The sequence below is a fragment of the Myxine glutinosa genome, chromosome 2 (genome assembly GCF_964187855.1).
Source record: "Myxine glutinosa chromosome 2, kmMyxGlut1.1, whole genome shotgun sequence".
Lineage (NCBI taxonomy): Eukaryota > Metazoa > Chordata > Myxini > Myxiniformes > Myxinidae > Myxine > Myxine glutinosa.
Window position 1 is genome coordinate 73,556,953 of NC_136262.1, and position 12,866 is coordinate 73,569,818.

Genomic DNA, 12,866 nt, shown 5'->3' on the forward strand with positions numbered 1-12,866 from the left:
CACCAACCAGGTTGACTATGCGTTTCTGGAGCCTATCAAGTAAAGATAAGTGGCAGGCCGATGCTCCAGCCCAAATATGGCAATAGTACTCCATGAGGGAACGTATAGTTCTCTTATGCAGGTACAAAACAGCATCAAGAGGTAAATACCTGTGCACTCGGTAAAGACAACCAACTCGCTTGGAAGCACTCTTAGCGATACCAGAAATGTACTGATCCCAACGGAGGTTAGAAGAGATGTCCAGACCAAGAAGCAGAAGTTCAGATGATTCTGTTAAGGTTGAAGACCCCATGTGCACAGAAGAGAAATACCTGTTTCTAGAGCGAGATATGGACAACAATTTAGTTTTCTTTGCATTGAATGTTACCAGCTCGTCATTCCCCCACTTCAACACATTCTCTAAATCAATGTCCAGTGAAACTCCAACCTCATTACGAGTGGCGTTGAGTGAATCAGCAGATGTGCAGTAAAGTGAGGAGTCATCAGCATACTTGACTAGCTGAGACAAAACATTATCAGGAAGATCATTGATATAAACAAGGAACAGAGAGAGCTGTTATATGCTAAAAGATAAAAGTAGATAACAAAATAAAGATCCTTCAAGGTTGAAATTGTCTAAAAAGGACAATGTCGAAAATAGGTTTAATCAATGTCATTCACTGATTATTTATGTCCAGCCACAGAATTGAATATATCCTAGCAGGTAATGTAACTGCAAACTACATACAATCATAATGCATGAAATCCTTAGTTTCTTCAACCTTACAGCAATGCTTCATCTTTCACTTAATTGACATTTTTTGCCATTCAGTGACATTTGATGGTCTCTTAATTCATGTAACCGAGCTGTAACTACTAATCACACGTTCAGGCTGTGAGGAATGCTGGTAGAAAGATTTATTGTACACCGCTCCTTTCCTATTCCATCTCCAGGTGCTGCATGACGTCATTGCCGGGCACCGAAAGGGGCCCGGCAATGACGCACGCTGAAAGGGAGTATTCAGTTTTCACTCCGGTTGTTTGTTTGTTTTCCTGTTCGTTTGTCCGGGCGATATCTCAGCCATCCTTTGAGCTGGGAAGCTGAAATTTCGGCACAATAGTGAGCAAGTACTTTGGCAAAAACAGTATTTTTTGTTTTTTGATTAATCAATTAATTGTACTTGTTAATTTTGATTGTACAATTAATTGATTAATAACTTAATTATTATCCATTAAGTACTTATTGATTTCCTTTCTCATCTGGGCAATATCTCAGGCACCTTTTGAGCTAAGAAGCTGATTTTTGGACATGACAATGGCCAAGTGATTAGGCTAAAAAGGGTATTTTTGATTTATTGATTAAACAATTGATCAATTAATTGTTTAATTATTCCATTAATGACTTCATAAAAAAATTTAAGTTACAGATTCGGATGAAACAGTGATGGTTTAGCTATTCTATTAGCCAACTGATTAATAATTTTATTATTTTACCATTATTATTAATTTATTTTCATTACTAATTACTTATTTATAATTTCCTTTATCATCTGGGCAATATATCAGGCACCTTTTGAGCTAGGAAGCTGATATATGGACACGACAGTGACCAAGGGATGTGGCTATAAATGATATTTTTGATTTATTGATGAATCTTTTTATCGTTTATTATGTATTGATTAATCAATTAATTTTATTTTTGATTTATGAATTTTTTCATTAATTTTCAAAAAGTTACAGCTTTGGATGAAACATTGTTGGTCGAGGTATGCTATGAGCCAATTGATTAAGAAATTATTTTACGATTATTGTTTATTGATTTTAATTACGTAATTAATCAATAAATTATTGTACACCTCTCCCTCCCAATACCATCTCTATGTGCTGCACGGCTGTATTGCCGGGCGCTGAAGGTACGCTGGTGGCAATACTATGCTGGAGGATATTAATTTTTTGGCATGGGGATGGTGTACTTTGAATGTATCTGTACTTGTACAATACTTATTTAGCACATCACTTTGTGCTTCCTTGAAGACTTCTGGCAGTGGTCTATGCCCTTGACCGAGAGGGTCTTTAATATATCTAAGGGGTCTGAAAGGGGTCGAAAAGGGGTCTAAAGGGTTGAAGGAGTCTAAATGATTGAAGATCTGAAGCGGTCTCAAGGGAAAATAAAGTGTCTAGAAAGGGTTTATATTGATCGAAAGGTCTGAAAGGTACATTCCAATAGCACATAATTAATAGACGTAATTAATAGATTATGTCACGGTGAAATAATATGTAATTACCTTGTGCTCGCGCAGCGAAAAGCAGGGTTAGGCATTGGGGTAGGCATTCGGTTACGTACATGTGCCAAATGTGTGCCGTACGTGCGTGTCTGCATTTTAAAAATTCATTTTCTCGGCAACCGTTGGTCCGATTGACATGATATTGTACCGTAGGAGCGCCTCTGCCTGTAGATTTTTTGCTGATAATTATGACGTCATAGATCACGTGGTACGAACGCCATCTTTGAAAAACGTTACACCTCTATATCTCCCAAACCGCTTAATGGAAATATTGAAACATGGCTCATTGTCAAGTACACCCCATGGGGAAGAAGATATGTTAATGATGACGTCATAGGTGCCTCCATTATGACGTCATAATTCGACAAGTACAATGCTTGATCTGATCAGTATGAAAAAAAAACATTTCCTCTGTAACTGTTAGTCCGATGAACACTAAATTTTCAGAATATGTGCGGCTCCTCCTGTAGAATTTTTCAATGATAATTATGACGTCATAGGTCACGTGGTACAGACGCCATCTTGGGGAAAAAATCGAAAAAAGTTGCACCTCTATATCTCCGAAACCGTTCCATGGAAAAAATTGAAACATGGCGCATTGTCAAGTACTCCCCTTTGGGAATAAGATATGTTAATGATGATAAGATATGTGCATAGATCACTGCTTTCGTTATGACGTCATAATTCGACAAGTACAACACTTATCCAATTATTTTGAATTTTTTGTCTCAGCAACTGTTGGTCTGATAGGCACGAATTTTCACCACAGGAGCGCCTCCTCCAGTAGAATATTGTAATGCTAACCATGACGTCATAGGTCATGTGGTATGGGCGCCATCTTGGAAAAACCGAAAAAAGTTTCACCTCTATATGATCCACCACGCGGTATATGTGACACAAATAATTTTCCTATCACGCGAACCCGGGTTACACTCCCCCTAAAATAGATTAATTAATTATGTAAAATGATAAAAAATCACGGGGCAACCCGGGTTACCGCGTGGTGGATCATATCTCCAAAACCGCTGCATAGAAAAAATTGAAACATGGCTCATTGTAAAGAACTCCACATGGGGAATAGGTTTTGTTAATGATGACTTCATTGTTGCCATAATTATGACGTCATAATTCGATGGACAATGCTTAGTCTGATCAGGATGAAATGTATCGAGCGTGATCTATGCAACAATTATATTAGAGAATATAAATTCATGATGTCATCGCTCACGTGGTCTGGCAGCCATATTGGATCAAAGAAAAAAAAATGTTCAAAAACAGAAGAGTTGGCTCGCAACAAGTTGACTGCGCAGGGTAAGTATTCTATGAATACCATCTAGTTGATAGATGTAATCACGGTGCAAGTCAGTTCAAACAATACTTAATTAATGAATGTACGCACATCGGTTGACCGAGGCTTCACATGCCCCTCTCCTCCCCCAAGACCGATTTTCGGTTTTATATTGATATGAAGTCGATCGGATGAAAATTGCCAGTGTATGTGACCTTGACCTTTGACCTATTGACCTCAGACAATACGATTCTAGCTTGTGACTACGTCTACCAGGTGGTTAGATTTCATGAAGATCAGAGTAAAATTGCAACCTGCTGGCGATTGACATACAGACAGGCAGACAAACAAACAGACAGACAGAATAACAGACCATACCAACCAATATACTTGTCGATTCTGTAAGTAATAAAGATACAACACAGGCAAAATGAGCTTCTTCCTTTGTCAGTGTATTTTAAATGCCAGTACAAATCAGGAGATGAGAATGACATCATAAAAGAGAATGATTATTATTTTAAGAACAACATCGCTTTATTTCAAATTTGAGAAATATAACTTTAAAACAATTAGAACACTTCACATCATATGTAAGTTTAAAGCAATGAAAACACATCACATTGGTTAGGAATAAAGATTACTATAACATGCAATGAAAGTCAGAAATGTTTGAGTTCAACGGTATTTGGCATAAAGTCAAATGATTCCACCACTCTGATATTATCAGCGTTTTGTCACAAAACAGGAAGTGCCGATGTTCCCTAAAGCTCTACATTCGGCCTCAGTTTTCCCAAAACCTTGTAAAAGTCCTTCTTTGGTATATTTTTGTTTGTCTGGCAGAAACAACTTTGTTAGTTTTGCGGCTTCCAAGGAAATTAAATTTTAAAAAATCTGAAAAGATAATTAGTTTGCAATTTGTACCTTGTGATTAATATTTGTATGTACCGTACTCTATAAATAAGTCAAGAAGAAACAGGGTGTTTATAAATCCTTGTGCAACTGAAAACTTTAATAACTTTGGATGTACACGTGATAGATAGAAGAAGAAGCAACAAGCCAGTTATAAATGGCATATGAAAGCATAATTCATAACGTTTTTAAATACGCTTCAAAATTCCAATTCCAATTACTAGGATTCAAAATAACCACCATATTTCATTCAATCGGATCTTCCAACTTGTTACATTCTTCAGCTACTGCTGAGTGATTTCATGATTACCCTCGCCAGAGGAGAGGGTATTGCATTTGAGTCCGTTTGTCTGTCTGTCTGTTTGTCTGTTTGTCCGCACAGAATAAATATGATTTTCTCTGCAACCGATTGACAACTGGTCCGATTGACAGGAAATTTTCACCAAAGGTTTCGCATTCCTTTAGAATTTTTAGTGATAATTATGACGTCATAGGTCACGTGGTATGGGCGCCATCTTGGAAAAGCTAAAAAAAATTGCACCTCCATATCTCGGAAAGTGCTGCATAGAAAAAAATTGAGACATGGCTCATTGTAAATAACTCTCGATGGGGAATAACATGTGTTAATGATGTTGTCATAGGTGGCCTCTGTTGTGACATCATAATTCGACAAGTACAAAACTTCATCCGATCAAGATGAATTTTCTTGAGCATCATCGAGAGATAAATTGGTGGAGAAAAAGATCGACAAGATCGAAAAGATCGAAAAAGATCATAATTCGACAAGTACAAAACTTCATCCGATCAAGATGAATTTTCTTGAGCATCATCTAGAGATAAATTGGTGGAGAAAAAGAAATTGATGACGTCATCGGTCATGTGGTTCGGCCGCCATATTTGTTTTAACACAAAAGCCTTAAAAACCACTAAGAACACCTCCTGGCGAAGGTCTGCAATTTCTGATTGCTCTTTCTTGTTATAATTTGTGACCTGAGAATGAACATCATCCAAAGAATGTAGTTTTTATAAGTAAACAACAGTTTTAACATAGAGATGGCCAAGCAATTGGTCCATGACTGCCAAATCCACTTGTCTGGGAAGAGGTCATTCAAGAACTGCCACAACTACACAAGCAGAGTGACAGAGAGCACCATTTTGGTGAAAGAGGTGCTTTCTGAAGGATTTAATCATCCTAGTTCAGGAACAAATAAATTCTGCGACGTTACAAAGTAACGTTTGCCATTGACTGTTGCTATACAACTTTATGAATCACACTTTCATATGGCGTTTAGTATTTGCCTGTGCATACTTTGTTGGATGTTCATGAGAACATTCAAATAAAACATCAACACTGTACACAAAAGACACCAATACCCACAACATTGTCTACCAAGAAGTCCTGACATAAATACATCATGGAAAAGAATGCCTTATAGTCCGCTTCTTTTCCAGAAGGCTTCAATCTGTCTTCATACACCTTCATTGAAGGCATCACACTGTATATGATGTGTTCGTTGACCATTTGCTGACATCAGTTGTCATATCAGTTTGCTGACATCAGTACAAGTTGGGTCACCCAATCGAGATCAGGATGGGGTTATTTCAACTGCAGTAAAGCATCAACTCCAACTTATAACTGGCCATGTGTGAGGCAGATATTGTGATGTACACTGGATGAATGTTCAGACACAGTCCAAGCTTCACCCCTCTGTCGGCCGAGACGGTGATGTGACACCACCTAAGCCAACGTTAGATGAGGGGCTGGCATGAGCCACATTAAATACGACACTCACTCTCTGAAAGCGCAGTTATTTCATATTTTTACATACATTTTATAGTCTAGAAAGTTTTTATTGTAAGGATGACTTTCCGCATGTGAAAGGAATGTGGCACAATTTTTTTTGGGGGAATTCACCGATGAAATATATTGTTGCGGATCGCGGACAGATGTTATATTGACCGAGCGGTGGTGTATTACCGCGTCCGAACAGTTACTCCCCGATTAGAACCCGATCCCGCCCGATTCCACTCGAACGTTGACCAAATCGCGCTATGCTAAATCAATGAAGGAAAGGACACAACGGCTGGGATAAATGAAACGACACAAGGGGTACAGTTCTCAAGACCTCCGGAGGAGGATATAATTGGTGATGCAGAAAAGGGGTAGATTACAGGGTAAGAGGTAAAGCACAGAAAAGATGGGCACTTAGACACAGTCTTATCTATCCCCGACAGACCACAGACAAACGGGACAAGACTGACTTACACGGGGATTGATGGCAGGGAAGGACAGGCAGTCGATAGCACAAGGTGCACCTTGGCTCAGGGGCAGAATCAAACGCGGTCCGGTCCAGAGATGCGGGGAGGTATTGCAGCGCTCGGAGGTGGCGTCTTCTCTCTCCAAGCTGAGGGCGCATCTGACGTCACCTCCCTCTTCCTGCGCATGCTCAGCGGGGAGTGACACGCCCTCGGCTCGTTGGCTCCGCCCCAGATGGAATCGGTCCGCCGCTTCTATTGGGTGCGGGGGGTTACCGGGCTCCGCCCTTGACGAGGAGCTGGCAGCGAGCCCCTGCGTGGTAACCCCGTCGGAGCACATGTTCAATGGCGGCTAACCAAGCCGGAGTGAGGACGCACACTCCCCGCGCCGCCGCCGCTGTTGTTGTTGTTGTTGTTGTACCATGAGGAAGAGCTGCGGGGAGGTATTGGGAGGTCCTAAACTTTCTAACGGTGCCATACAATCACATTCTGGTGCAACGAAGAGTCAGAATTAATGGAAACGAGTCCTTAACTGACATAGACTAAGAATAACTAGCAAGATGTCCTATAGTTGTCTACGTGAGATGCGGTGGACCTGGATGCGACATTTAATGGGGGAAATAGGGGAAGGTCGGGTCTACAGAGTGTTGTTTACAGAAAATGGGACTAGGGAATGGGGGATTGGGGATAGTTGGGAAGTATTGGGGAAATAGGGGAATATTTACAAGCGGATATGGATGGAGGCCAATCTCATATCCGCAACATTGCACCCTTCTCTACCTCGGGGCGTCCCGACCCGATAAATTTTTACTTACTTTAGTGTGGCACTCAGATGTAGTTCCCTCTACTATTAACTCAACCCTGAGTGCGACAGTTTTACAGATGTTCACAAATGAGTAAATATGTCCCCCTGCGACGTTGCACCCTTCTCCTCACAGAAACACACCCACAGGATAACCGAATCGCGGAAAGAATCCTCAAACTAAACATACAGCCGGTAGGGAGCATTATTTACACAAGACTGATATTTACACTACGATCCAGGACCTGTTCTTTGAGGAACACATGCAGATGTTATGCATAGAGAGAGCACGCATGCCAGCATCGATACACCAACCCACGAGTGCCCTGTGGCCCTACGGCCTTTAATAATATGCAGAGCACCCCATCCAAGCACCAAAAGCACCACCCCATACATACAGTCAGCACCATCCGGTGCACCAATAAAGTGTTCATAGTCACCGGTGGTGTCGCAGCCGGCCGATGTTCTGCCGCTGGTCTTGCCTTCTTGAAGCACTTGGCCTTCTGGCTTCTTTAAAAATAAAGAAAGGCGCCAACCGCGTCCATTTCTAAATTGTGGCCGTCAGGGGGGCCAACTATAAGTGGTTCACCTGTATGGCATAGGTGCCACGTTGACCCAGAGGTCCATCAATGGGTGGTGCTTGCCCGCAAAAGAACTGCGGTCCATGGTGGGCGGCCACAAAAATTGCGGTCCATATGGTGTATCGATCCAGGCAGCAAGCAGCGAAAGTACAGGCCCACAACTGCAGAGCCAGCACCTCTCTCTCCTCTCTCTCTGCCCCAAAGCCAGATCCTCGGAGGTGGGAGACAAAAGAAAACAAGTGAGTAAGGTGGTAAGGGCGCAAAAGTGCATGCAATGTAAGGTAATGCACACTGGGGGCACATGGGAACCAGGTGAGACAGGTACGTTCCTACCGTATGCCCCCCCCCCCACCAGGTAACTACATTGCCCCTCCCTTACCCCTTACTGTACCCACAAAACACAACACTACCCATAAACATCTACTTTACACATCAACAAACGTCCCTACTGTCTTCCCCGTTCCTCCCATAAACCAAATTCGTCTTCTCTCCCTCCTAACCAATCAAATTTGCCATTTCCAACTCGACATCAAAATTTGCCATCACCAATTCATCATCAGTCCCTCCTAAGGAGGGAGAGATGGAATCACCCCAATGTCTCATCCACGTCGTGATGCGTCTCACAAATCCACACAGCAATTCTCCTTTCCTGCACACAGAACAAAGAAACACAGGTGTGGAGTCATCATCATCACCTCAGGTAAGTGGCTGCGTATGGTGCGACAGGTTCATCAATCCTAACTATTTCCTAAATGACTTTAACAACTTTACATTACCCAGGGTCTTTCCCTGCCAATCCATTGGCCAACTTACACTATGGGTTCTAAAAACCAATTCCCATTGACCAAACTGTGGTGCTTCTCAATTTGGGGTCCCACTCCCCCGATTCATCTCCCGGTGCCCTCGCACAATTTCTGGGCTGCGACGTGTAGCTCTCCCAGCAGGTCTACTCACCTGCACACCTCCACCACTGTAGTTGCCACCCGAGCTTACCTAGCTCCTCACCCTAACCTAACTAACTGGGGACAGCCCCTCCTGGCTCTGTCACCCCTTGGTGCCCTCTGGCACTGGGCTACCCGGGTCCATCCTCCGGATCCTCGGGCCCCATCCACAACAACTACTACCGGCTCCCAGAGCCCACCTGCGGCCTCACCTGGCCGACATCCTCACAGTGGTGGAGTGCCCAAACCAACTACACACACTAACAGGCTACACGCCCAGCCATTTCCACAACACTAATGCACCCATCCAAATACCATTCTGTCACCCGCACCACAGATGCCAATATCCAACCACAATTTACCTATACCCTCTACCTAACACTTACACTACCCGCCCCGGGTACTCGTGAAAGGGGTCCACTCTTCCCCCATCCACACCTTCGCACCATGCACACCACTCCGTACCACTTACTCCAACTCTCTCCACACCACTCATTCCAATACTCCCTGTATTCCACACACCTGTACTTGCACACCTGTGCTCTCATACTTGGTGCCGCCTGCACCCTTCACTCCCCCAAGCGCATTCGCGCTGATCCACAACACTCACTACTCATACACTGCTCCACACACCTGTCCAGTTCTCACACAGCATCATCTCATCTAACTACTCCCCTCTGAAACTTGCGCTTCCCAGTCGTCCCTTTAAACTATTGCGCTCCCTCGTCATTATCAAACACTAAGCTACTACGTCCCCACTACAGGTATCAGTCACTATCTAAACCTTAACGTTACCTAATGTCATTCTCTAGATCCCTAACAATATAACCTAACCCACCCGGGCTAGTTTTCACTGCCATACACCGACTGCCATACACCATACACCGACTACCGAGTGACTGTATTTGCATATTTGATGGTAAAATGGACTACCGAGTGACTGTATTTGCATATTTGATGGTAAAATGGACAGGTCCTTCTCCATCGCTGCTCCCACCCTCTGGAACTCACTACCTCGCACCATCAGAGACTCCTCCTCACTCACCACATTCAAAACATCACTAAAGACCCACCTGTTCAACACTGCATTCAACATTCAACCCACAGCATTTAACCCCTGACTGTCTCTTCTCCTTCTCCCTCATTTTGCTTTAAATATTTCCCTATTGATTCTTGTCTTTTTGCAATTGTTGTTTTCATGTATTGTTATGCATTATGTTTGCCACTCTGTCAAAGCGCCTTTGGGCTTCTGGAAAAGCGCTATACAAAATAAATGAATTATTATTATTAATTATTATACACCCCATAATCTATAGCGCATTTGCCCCCCCTCTGTGAGGGATGACCGAGTTGCCATCCCACCACATCGGGCATCTCCCACTACCAATTTTGCACATCAAATTTCAACAAATCAAAAATTTGCCAATCACTACCCATCATCTGCCAATCATTATTGCCAATCCTTTGCCAATCATCAAATTTTGTTTTTCTAATTTCGGGGCCAAAACACTATCCTCGTCATTACAGTCTACTTACTAATGCCTCTCGGTGCGCCAATTCACTTCTAACGCTCGGCTTCGTACAGCCAAGCCATGAATGCGGGTTGTTTGGTGCCAGCGGCTGGATACGTCCCGCATTCGGTGCAGGGAAGGAGGTTTACCCGGGCCGAGGTCCCACGCACCATCTCGGCACGGAGCCATCCCATGGCCCGATCTCGACCTGCCGGAATGCCTCAACAAAAGTGGTCGCCATGACGACCCTTCCTATCGGGCTGCCCGCTCCGCTTAATGGAGCACGGACGCGGCCGTTCAAAGCGCGGCCTGGCGTGGATCGCGTACGGCGGTTCTTTCGAAACCGCCGTGGTTCGGATCCCCGCTGGTCCTCGCGGCACGCGAAGCTGCCCGACGCGCACCGAGGGCCTGATTCGGCTATAAGTCGCTCTAACCGCTAACCCGGTTACCGTTGATGCTTCACCTGCATGCTTACATGCATACGCTACCCCTTTCTTGCTCATACATCCAGCCGTTTCCATGCTCCTCGTCGTACCTTCTCTAACACACCCAGGTACCCTCATTCCACTCCCAGCCTTGGTCACACACCTGACCACCGAACACTTTGGCACACATTCGTTGGTCGCACACCTCACCAACACACCTCTTCGCGCCCCTTCCTCGGTCACCTCCTCTGTGACAATCACAGGTGTGCTTTCACTCGCACACCCAACCACGTGCCTCACGACCAACTCGAGTGTGCATTCCCACACACGCTCTACCATTCCAGGTGTGCTTCCTTTCTCACCTGTCACAACCAACTCACGCTCCGTGTCACTCTTACTACTCTCACCTCCACTCTTGACAGCGCACTCACCCTTACTCTCGACAGCGCACTCTTTCCTCATGCACCCGTCCATTACACACCTTTCTCACGCACACTCTTGCGCACACTCTCCCGTCACACCCTCTGTAACACTCACCACAGGCGTGCATCCTCCCTTTACACCCTCCGTAACACTCCTCACTACGCTCTTCCATGTGCTCCCTCGCACACGCGCTACGACCGACTCACTCTCGACAGCACACTCACTGGTCGGCGCGCACTTTTTCCTCACACACCCCATGGTCGGACATTCTCGCACACCTCGTTTTTCACACACCAGACCTGTCGCACACTTCACCAACGGCCTCTCACGAACACCCGGGTCCATCTCGACCCCCAAGCTCATTAAATCACCTGGCGCATCATACGCACGACCATATTGGTCACCACTTACACCGGGTCCTCTTTCTCTTCGCTTCTCCTCCATCACCTGCGAATCCCTCATCCGGTTAATGAGCACATCATCACGATCCGAACACAGACTTTGGACCAATTCTTTTACTTCCTCCTTTATCTCCTTCTTATCCTCTCTCCGTCGCTTCTTAATTTCGCTCACCCCTTCTTCCACTTCTTCTAATTTCTGCTTCACCTCCTTCATCTCCTCGTGCGCCCCCTTAAGTTCTTCCTCTAACTCCACCTTATTTTTTTCTATGTGCTCCCGCACCTCCCGCTCTTTAACCTCCATCACCTCTACCACCTTGTTCATTTTCCTCGTCAGGTCCTCATGTACCGTCTGACACTGTTTTTTAATTACCCCTACATCCTTTTTCATCTCCTTCTGTGTCGATTTTAAACCCTCTATTACCGCTGTGTTCTTCTTTACCTGGTCCCCCAACTCCTTTTGTCCCACTGTCAGTTGTTCTACTCCCAGCGTCAACTCCTCTATACCACCCTGCAATTTTACAGTCCCCTTTCTCACCTCCTTCTCCATGCGCTCCTTACAGTGCCTCACCTCCTCGCGCACTCCTCCGACCTCCTCACTCACACCTCTTCTGATCTCTTCTCCCATCACTTGCATCTCCTGCCCAGATGCCACCCTCATCTGCTCCATTTCCTCCCTGTGAGCATCCAATTTAGTTTCTACCCCCATTCTGACCCCCTCTATCTGCTGCCCCATTTTTTAACTTCCCTTTCCGCTTGGTCCCTCATGTCCCTCAATTTGCCTTCCATACTGTTTTCTAACCCCTCTAACCCCTTTTGCATCCCTTCCATTTGATTCTCTTGAGCGGCCATTCTGTTTTCTACCCCCATTAACCCATTCTTTACCTCTTTTATCCCATTGTCTAACCCCTCACCGGTACCCCTCGCTTCGTCCCTCATTACCCCCATTTGGCCCTCCAATCGCTCACCCTGAGCATCCATCCGGTTCCCCATTACCCCCATTCGGTTTCCCATTACCCCCAATTGCTCACTCTGCAGTTTGAGGGACGCCTGCATTTGCGCCATAAA